The 10945-nt window shown below is 39.7% G+C and overlaps 1 pseudogene; it reads right to left on the bottom strand.

Moving 5' to 3' along the window:
- Positions 1-8884: 8884 nt before the first annotated feature.
- On the bottom strand, positions 8885-9845 carry LOC147433158 (uncharacterized; annotated as a pseudogene).
- Positions 9846-10945: the final 1100 nt, after the last annotated feature.

The raw sequence follows: 10945 nt of genomic DNA, 5'->3' as shown, positions 1-10945 counted from the left end.
TGTATGGTCAAAAGTCAAGCTTTGTCTCATTCTTTTTGGCCTGAGGCCATCATGTGTGCCACTTATGTACTTAACAGGTTTCCTACAAAATCTTTGCAATATATTACTCCATATGAAGCATGGCATGATAGAAAGACTTCTATTGAGCGCATGCGTGTTTTTGGCTATTTGGCATATGCTTTGGTGCCACAAGCACATCGCATAAAATTGGATGATAAGGCTATCAAATGTATTTTTGTTGGTTATAGTGATGAAAGCAAAGGTTATAGGTTGTATCATCCGCAAACAAAGTTTATTTTGGTTTTACGGGAAGTAGTGTTTTTAAGAAGAGTCTATTCAGCCCTTGCTAACATGTACTAGAGACAATAATGTAAGCTCACGGGACATTTATGACACTTTGTTGCCTCTTTTCAGTGGTGGGAGTTTGAATGAAAATTCCAATGAGGCAAATGTACAACCTATGGGGGTTTTTGAAAATGTTATAGATCAGCCTATTACTGATGCAGATGTACATGATGTACTTGATGAGGAAAGGGTTAAAAATGAGTAGGCTAGAGGTATGCCAAAATGGCTGGTGCACACTTTGCGTGACAATAAATTGGATGCACCTTTGTCTAGTCGTACTCCTTCAGGATTTTTCCATACATCTTATGCATCAGATTATTATGATTTGGTTGCGTCTAGCTTACTGTTGGAATTAGGGTTGCAAAGAAACGCACACAGCTTGGAGAAGACGAATGAAGCTCAAGGCACACAACTGAGAGTGTGTTACTTAGTGTGCAATGGAAAGGTAGATAGCCCTAGAGTGATGGGCGTATATACAATGCAAGGGGGAAAAAACCTCCTAAAGAGGGAAAAAATGCCTCGGCGGTCCTAGTGTGTTCACACACATCCCTACCACATGCGGTGAGCGAGGGCTGGCACATGAGTAAAGGGAAATGCCACGCCCTGAGGACATGATCAGTCTACAAAGAGGAGTAAGGCCAAAGCTTTGCGGAAAGCTTCGAGCTTCTCACGAGACAATTCCTTTGTGAAAATATATGCAAGGTTGTCCTGTGTTGGCACATAAGCCAAGCTGATCTTCCTGCTGAGAGCCTCTCACTGACATAGTGGTAATGCACCTCAATGGGCTTTTTGCGAGCATGAAAAACTGGGTTTCTTGCAACTACCAATGCGCTCTGAATGTCAATGTAGATAGTGTTGGCAGTGTCCTGTCTAACACCCAAATCATCCATAAGGCGTCTGAGCCATACACACTCAACCGTAGCTGTGAAGACTGCCCTATATTCAGCCTCACAACTCGAAGTGGCCACGGTAGGTTGCTTCTTTCTCAACCATGATATACATGAACTGCAAAGCATGAAACAAAAACCACTTCTGGACACTCCCGTGTCAAAACAACAAACCCAATCTGATTCCAAAAAATCATGTAAGTCTGGCGGCAATGATCCCCCCTTGGGATAAAACAAGCCAAGATGTAACGTGCCACCAAGGTAGCGAAAAATCCTCTTGATAGCCTGCCAATGCTTAGACCATTGGCTATGCATAAATTTGCTGACCTGTGAGACTGCAAACTGAATATCGAGCCTCGTGTTGCATACATAAATGAGGCATCCAATAGCAATTTGGTAAAGAGTGACATCTGCAGGATCACCAGCATCATGAAGACTCAATTTTAAACCTGTTTCCATGGGAGTGGTAATAGGTTTGCAATCCTCAAGTTTAAACTTACATAGCAATATCTCTATGTAACTTTTTTGCCACAAGGCAATACCACCATCAAACTGCTTAAACTGTATACCCAAGTAATGATGCAACAACCCCAAATCTTTCGTCTTGAAAGTAGCATTCAAATCAGCCTTAAATTCATCAATATGTCTCTCATTTTGTCCAATGATCAGCAAATCATCTACATAAAGAACCACAATGAGAAGTACATCACCCTCACACTTTACATACAATGTGCTTTCGATTGGACTATTACAAAAGACTTGCTTGATGAAATGAGTGTCAGCTTTCTCATACCAAGCACGAGGAGATTGCTTCAACCCATACAAACTCTTCTTACATCTGCACACTTTTTCTTCTTTTCCTTTTATGACAAAACCACGAGGCTCTGTTACATAAGCTTCCTCAAACATGTCACCATTCAAGAAAGCAGTAACAATGTCTGATTGATGTAGATCCCAACCAAAATGAGCTACCAATGCACATAGAAAATGAACAGTGGTCATACGACAAGTGGGAGAAAAAGTTTCTTCATAATCTATGCCTTTTTGCTGTGCATAACCCTTTGCAAAAAGTCGAGCCTTATGGCGATCAACCTCACCATCGGGCATGCATTTCAACTTGTAAACCCATTTTGTGCCAATGGCCTTTTTTCCACAAGTCAAATCACATAATGTCCATGTGTCATTTTCTATAAGTGCGTCATATTCTGATTGCATGGAAGCCATCCAATGTTTTGAATTTTGTGCTTCATCAAAAGAGAGAGGTTCCTCAACATCATGTAAGCTAGACACAGCTAAAGCATAACAATATGATGCATAAGATGCATGGCGAGATCCTGAACGAGTACGACTATACAAAGCTGCATCCAATTTACTGTCACGTAATGTATTCACCAGCCATTTTGGCATACCTCTAACGTGCTCATTTTCAGTCGTTTTCTCATCAAGTACATCATGTACATCTGCATCAGTAATAGGCTGATTTGTAACATTTTTTAAAATCCCCATAGGCTGTACATTTGACTCATTGGAATTTACATTCAAACTTCCACCACTGAAAAGAGGCAACAAAGTGTCATAAATGTCTTGTGAGCTTACATTATTGTCTCTAGTACATGACAGCAAGGGCTGAATAGAATCTTCCACAAACACTGCATCCTGCGAAACCAAAATATGCTTTGTTTGCGGATGATACAGTCTGTAACCTTTTCTTTCAACACTATAACCAACAAAAATACATTTGAGAGCCTTATCATCCAATTTTCTATGCTCCACTTGTGACACTAAGCCATAAGCCAAACAACCAAAACCACGCATGTGCTCAACAGAAAGCTTTCTATCATGCCATGATTCATATGGAGTAACAGTCTACAAAGCTTTTGTAGGACACCTGTTTAGTACACAAGTGGAACACATGATGGCCTCAAGCCAAAAATAATGCGGCAAAGCTTGACTTTTGACCATACATTATGCCATTTCCGTAAGTGACCCTTTTTTTCTCTTAGCAACACCATTTTGTTGAGGTGTATAAGGCATTGTACATTGGAGTTTTATCCCATGACTAGCCAGAAATGCATTGACATCATGAGATGTATATTCCCTTGCTCGATCGGAATGGAGGGTGCCCATAGTACATTTCCATACATTTTCAGCCATAGCCAGAAATTGTTTGATGCACATAAAAATTTCAGACTTTGCTTTAAACGGAAATACCCATGTATGCCTGGAGTAATCATCAATGAATGTCACGAAGTAAAGTTAATTGACCAAGGACGAAGTTTGCATTTGTCCAGAAACATCACTATGCACAAGTTGCAACCTCCTGCATGTGGCCCTAACTGAACCATCCTTTGGAAACTTAGAACACCACATTTGCAAACATGTTTGACAGGTGCTTCAAGAGCCACAAAGAAGCAACCATACACAATTTCTGCAAACACAGCAAACTGGCAAAATTCAGATGACCAAAACACGCATGCCAAAGTTTTGCATCTGAAATAGCCCTTGAGTCTGCAACTGTATTTACAAAAAAATTTCCACACTTGTCATACAAAGTGAGCTTATAACACCCACGACACAAAAGCCCAGATGCAACAATTTCATCACCAAAACTAAGATCATGAACTGTACATCTGTCATCCATAAATTTGACTACAAGTCCAAGTCTAGCAAGTGCAATTACAAACAAAAGATTCTTCTTGATCCCAGGTACATAAAGTGCATCAACAAGTGTGAAAGAACTTCCATTTGCGGTAGTAAGCACAATCATTCCAACTCCCTGAACCGCATAAGAGGCATTGTTGGCACAAGTGACTAAATTCCCATGAGGGACAGACTCAAGAGAGGTGAATTCACGATGTGAGGTAATGTGCTTTGTAGCACCACTATTGAAATACCACACATGTGAATCTGGAGCAATTGACAAGCATGCATCATGCACAATAGGATTGTAAGTGCACTCTATGCTAAAAGCCCATTCTACATCAACATGAGCATCAAAATCTCCTTTCACAGAAGAATCAACAGTGGCTCCATTTGTAGTGGAATAGCATTTGTAGTGCAACCACCCTCTTTCTTCTTAGCCTCTTTGGCCTTCAACTTAGGACAATACTTGATCAAGTGATCATTAGATTTACAATAATGGCAACACAACTTCTTTTTGCCCTTATCACTAGAACTTCCAAACAAATTTCTGTCAGCAGAAGCATTAGGAACAGAAGTTTCGCCACTCCCAACAAAACCATAGGAAGTGGCTGCATTGCTGTTGCCACCCTTTCTTTGTGAAGCAATAAAAGAATGTTCAAGTGCACGCTTCCTAGTCCTACTTTTTTTAGAAAGTGAATCTTGCAACAGCAATGTGCATAATGCATCAAACTTGACAACTTCAGGATTTCCTTGGGTCTTAAGTCTCCAAGTACTAGCAAAAGTCTGGTAAGAATCTAGTAAGGCATCAAGAACAGTCTGCACAAGGAAACTCTCTGAAATGACTTCACTTACACAAAAAAGTTTCTCATTTATATCCTGGACACCAGCTAATGTAGCCTCACGGTTTTGTCAAGAAAGGACAAGAGGACAAAGTGTGCAGATGAAAGAAGGCTTTGTATGGGCGGAAGCAATCTCCTCGTGCTTGATATGAGAAAGATGACACTCATTTGGTCAACCGAGGCTTTTGTAACAGTCCAACAGAAAGCACATTGTATGTAAAGCGTGAGGGTAATGTACTTCTCATTGTGGTTCTTTATGTAGATGATTTGATGATCACTGGACCAAATGAGAGAGATATTGCTGAATTTAAGGCTGATTTGAATGCTACTTTCAAGATAAAATATTTGAGACTGTTGCATCATTACTTGGGTATACAGTTTAAGTAGTGCGATGGTGGTATTGCCTTGTGTCACAAAATTTACATAGAGACATTGCTATGTAAGTTTGGACTTAAGGATTGCAAACCTATTGCCACTCCCATGAAAATAGGTTTGAAGTTAAGTCTACATGATGCTGGTGATCCTGTTGATGTCACTCTTTACCAAACTATTGTTGTCTGCCTCATTTATGTATGCAACACGAGGCCAGATATTCATTTTGCACTCTCATAGGTCAACAGGTTTATGCATAGCCCAGGGTCTAAGCATTGGCTGGCTGTCAAGAGGATTTTTCGCTACCTTAGTGGAAATTTACATCTTGGCTTGTTTTATGCCAAGGGGGGATCATTGCTGCAATACTTACATGCTTTTTGAGACTCAAATTGGACTGGTTGTTTACCACGCGAGTGTCCACAAGTGGTTTTTGTTTCATGCTTGGCAGTTCATGTATATCATGGTTGAGCAAGAAGCAACCTACTGTGGCCACTTTGAGTTGTGAGGCTGAGTACAGGGGAGTCTTCACATATACGGTTGAGTGTGTATGGCTGATTTGGGTGTTGGACAGGACACTACCAACACTATCTACACTGATTGTCAGAGCATATTGACGGTTGCAAGGAGCCCAGTTTTTCATGATCGCACAAAGCACATTGAGTTGCATTACCACTATGTTAGGGAGAAGACATATTTAGGAATTTTGGGAATTATTCAAGTCCCATTTCTTTAAAGGGTACTTGAAATTTGAGCATTATTGTGTAGGCGTAGATAGCATATGTTTGCGAACCCTTGGTTATGCCATTAGAATGTATCCCTCCTTCACTAAATATATGATTGTGTTGGTTCAAAATCACATGGAAGAATACATCAAACATGAATGTTGGAAGGATGCCCTAGAAATTTATCTAAACTCTCAATTTATCCATGTGTAAAAAATACTTGATATGAATGGATTTTATTTTTTCCATTGATATGATTGCACTAACTATATCAAGACTATCGAGAAAATCAAACGTTTTCATGAAGAGCATTTGATTGATGGGATCCCAAAAGAACATGGTGCTTAGAAACACCAAGACAAGTGACATTGTTATAATTGTATTGCATTAGAAATAAACTAATCTAATAATTTACATATTACAAGAAATTAAGAAACACACATATTTTTGGTTGTTGATAGGAAAATCAAAGAGATATTTAAAGATAATATAAGAATTGATGGTGCTGTTTAAAAACATCAAAATAAGTAATGAACCCTAATGTTATTATTTATTTCTCGGTTTAGGTACATGTACCAATCTCCATCCCACTCTAATACATGTGATTCTTATTATTAAAAAAAGCTCATTATTGGGCCAATGTGTTCTCTACTTCCCTGTCTCTATATTCATTTGCCACAATGATGAAAGTTAATCATGCTTTCCTCTTACATCAGCTAATCCAAATAACTATGACGTTGTTGTGATTTTTGTTCTTAAAAAGGCTTATGTTCTTAATGTTATAATTGTAAAAAAAGGAAATTATGACATTAAGTTCCATTCCCAAAGATAATTAGCACCATGTCAGTAACCAACGTTAGAAATATTTGAAATATGATTAAAATTTCTCATAAACTCCCAAATCCAAATACAAGGCTCTCTCTCTCTCTCTCTCTCTCTCTCTCTCTCTCTCTCTCTCTCTTGTGTCAATCAATAACCATACATATTCAAAAAATACACATTGTATTTAATAAGAACTAATTTATGCATGATTTGTAAGACATGAATACACCTTGATTACTAGATATGACATCTTTTAATTAATCAAAATAATGTATCCTTGGCAATTACGAATAATGAGATGAATTTAATAACACCATGTACAGAAATGCAAAAGGAGTTAACACCACTTTGCTTTAGTAATCTTCGTGTTAAAAGAAGTGAAGCCAAAGCAAACCACTTTGGTTAGACACATTGGTTTTTTTGTTAGACACATTGGTTTTTTTGGGGGAAAACACATATATCTTCATCTTATAATTAGTAAAATAGAACCTCAAAATTATTCACAACCACTGACAGTCACATTAATGGCTCAATGAATCATAATTATTGCATAGACCTCATTGAGATATTGTCAGCTTGAAAATCACGTATGATTTCTATTTGATTCAAATTAGACTATGCAATCTCCAAACCATTTTCTCACCCACGAGCTCAAGTAAGCGTGGTCTAGCTTTGCATCACCTACAATCCTTTGTATCCCTTTGCTAGTTTCTCTTGTAGCTCCATACTTGTGAAGGAGTATTGAAAATTTTCACTCCCTTGATACTTATTCTCATCATCTTCTCAAATGCTTCTTGTTAGGACATGCTATGGATCCTTTCAACACCGTTTCATCTTGAGATATTTGTAGATTCTTTCTCAACAAGAATGCTTTTGTTGCATGAAATTTTCAGTGGTTTGTTGGTATTTTTTTCTTTACACTAGCCTTGATCAAAGGGCACAACAAGTTCTTGTGCTACTTGACTAGTGTCGAATTCATCTTTGTCTTTGCCGTCATTTTTAGTAAAATGAAAGTATAGTGCTATTATTCTTAGGAGGCATGAGTTATTCCCAAGCATCTACATTCAACAATTGTACTACAATATTTGATCCATGCAACAAAGATACATATGTTAGTAGGTAAGGTGAGGCATATTATCGGTAGGTAAAGTATCAAAACCATCTTTGTCTTCGCCATCATTTTTAGTGAAATGAAAGGATAGCGCTATTATTCTTAGGAGGCATGGGGGATTCCCAATAGAAATTTTACTATAAGATTTCAGCTATGTAAGAAAGATAAAGATGTCATTAGGTAAGATGAGACTCTATATAGAGTAAAGCCTCAAAGCAAGTACCTTTTGATTAAGACTAGCATGGAGGTGCTTTGTTCAAAATTCACCTTTTGGGTCTAAGAAATAAGGATCCTATAATGCAAATATTTGTAGCTTCTAATATGTTGGCTAAGAATCCAACTTTGGTCAACTTGGGTTAAGGATCCAACTTTGGTCAACTTGGCTAAGGATCCAACTTTGGTCAACTTGGGTTTAAGATCCTCTTTGCAAGTGCAAGGTACCTAGGCTATCTTATGCAACATGCATATGTACGTTTGAGGCTCACTTGAAATTGGACCTTGAAGTTAAGGCCCATTGCGAGTGCATCTTTTACTCAAGGTCCAGCCTCTCATGGAAGTACCGCATGAAGAGTTCAACCCTAGTAGTTTGAGAAACAAGGTTCCATGCCTCTTGGTTTCTTGGGTCTTTCTCTCTTGCAAGTGCTAGATTAAGGGGGCATCAAACTTAGAATCGAGTCCCTAGTTAATAAGTTCAATTGAGGCTCATATGCTGATGCTCAATTCTCAATTGGAATCTCAATATCAACGTTGGAAAGGGGGAAATGAGAAAACCACCAACACACAATTTGAATGCCTCTATATAGCCCACTGATCTCAATGCGCCCCTATCCCCTAGTAAACACACACCTAGACTCCCGATCTGCAAACAATCACTACTGTCCGAGCCTGTTCCCGACCAACCCCGACTAAACACCCACAGTCGCAAGGCATACCATAATGGCTTCTATCTATGACCCTTCAAAGCAACTTCACCCACAAATACACAATCAATATCCAACAACACACATTGCCTTGCACAACCTCTGGCATGTATCCATTTTACAAGCATGCCTCCCCTTTGCACCTTTGATGTACAAAAAACCTCATACCCTTAAGACCTATCATACTCACATTAAACCACTTAAACATCAAGAATTGGGAGGATGTGATAATGCAAATCATGCAGGCTTCAACGGGAGCATTTACAATGATGGAATCTATTAAAAGCTTCTAGCTTGGTTCTTCTCTTTATAGCACTATGGCTCCTTGCAGATAAGGCCCACTTAATTGTAGCTCACCCTTTTTTTTGTCGTATTTCTTACTTCTTACGTTGCTTGTAGCTCGGCTGCTATTATCTCCAGATCTACTGCTCACTTGGGCGGCTCCCTGTCGCAAGAGAAAGAATGCTCCTTCGCAAAGTCCTCACATATTGTTCATGACCGGCCTCTTGCCCATGCAGTTTTTCCCTCACTTGTTGTTGGCTTCCAACTCGCAAAGTGTTAAAGACCTCCTTCATAGAGAGCTCGGGCTCCCTCAATTCTCTGCAATTCTGGTTCCTCTTAGTGGCCATCATCATCATCAACCTGCATGCCCATCATGTAGACCTGAAGGCCCTCCTCAGCGAGCTGCGTGGTCTCCCTGTCTCGCAGTTCCCTTCCTTACAAGCCAACTCTCCACCCTCAGGCAATTGGCCCTTGTCCCCTTTACTCCACACAATGGTGTCCTGCAAGCGCTTCCTTCCTCTAATAGAGCCATTCTCCTCTTGCCTTGCTCATGGCCAGTACCTTGCGGCCTCTAATCCCCTCATGCTTACCTGTAGCCCCGTTTTCAGCTCTCCAAGCCCTTACAGGGGTCGCCCTTGCAACTTGCGTGCGCCCCTCATCACCCTTCACTCCTCTCCATGCATCCACACAGATGGCGCTCCCCCTCCATGCAATCAGTGCCGCCTCTTGACAGACGTCCTCGGTTTTTTTTTTATATAAGCCTCCCTTTATATTTAAAAGAATCTCCTGGTTGTCCTTCCCCCGCCATCAAATACCGACTTTAATTTGTCTTCAGAAAATAAGATCTTCGCCTCGATTCACACCTTGACATAACAATCATAGCTTACTCTAAATGGTACCATCGATTGTAGAAGACAAAAGCCATTTCCTATCCTTGATAAAGCACAAATTTGTTGCACGATCCTTGTGACCTTCAAACATGTGCACCAAATTTGTAGTCTCGTCATCATACACAAACCTTCGTACTTATCTCAATTGATAATTGCTAGTCAACTTCAATCTGATGGTCACGTTTCCCCCATTCACTACAAGAGGTTGTGTGCTCTTGTGACGCTGTTAGCGACGGAAATACGCTGAGTTTTTATAACCCTCGATGTCGTTAAAACCGTCGCTACGAGAGCGTCGCTATATGCGTCGCTATGAGCATCGCTATATAGAGACGCTCATAGCGACGTTTACACAGAAGACTATAGCGACGCTCATAGCGATGCTACAGAGCCATAAATAGCGACGGCTATAGCGACGCCCGAAAGATTTTTTTTTTGGTGACAGGGCATTGAATGCCCTGCCACCCATCAACCATATTGTACTTGATTCACTTTTAAAAAAAAGTGCAAGGGTAGATAATAGACCCAAAATAGTCACCCACACAAGACGCATTGTTTGCAAAATTGACAAGCGTAAAATTGACAATTGTACACATCATAGGCAAAATGAATTGATTGGCAAATGTAATAATGACAATTGTACAACATCATAGACATAAAGAATTGATTGGCAAAAGGAACTGCGGTGACAAATGTAATAATATACATGGTTCAAAAAGACGTATAAAATCCATCTCATGATACATAAGCTATGAAAAACTCTAAACTAATGCTATCTAGCTACGACTAAACTGACGTCGTCTATTCAGACGTCTCATCGCGTCCAAGCGGCGTATTTGTCGGATTCTGCAAAAAAAGACAATAAGACAGCTTTCAGTAAGTATAAACATATAACGGCATTTATAAAACAATACAAAAAAAAGAAAAGAGTAAACCCTAATACTAACCATGCCGCCGCGACAACTGAGAATGTCCATCAGGGCGTTTAAGCCCTTCCTGCCTGCGTACTCGCGCTCGTACGGTGTGGGATCACGTCCTGTCATCGACCACTGTCAAAACATACAAAGATTTCATTATGTTAGAATTAAAAAACTCATAAACCCTAAACTATCGAA

Source organism: Adiantum capillus-veneris, chromosome 20, assembly GCF_014529385.1.
Source record: "Adiantum capillus-veneris isolate H3 chromosome 20, ASM1452938v2, whole genome shotgun sequence".
Taxonomy (NCBI): domain Eukaryota; kingdom Viridiplantae; phylum Streptophyta; class Polypodiopsida; order Polypodiales; family Pteridaceae; genus Adiantum; species Adiantum capillus-veneris.
This window is presented reverse-complemented; position numbering and strand designations above follow the sequence as displayed.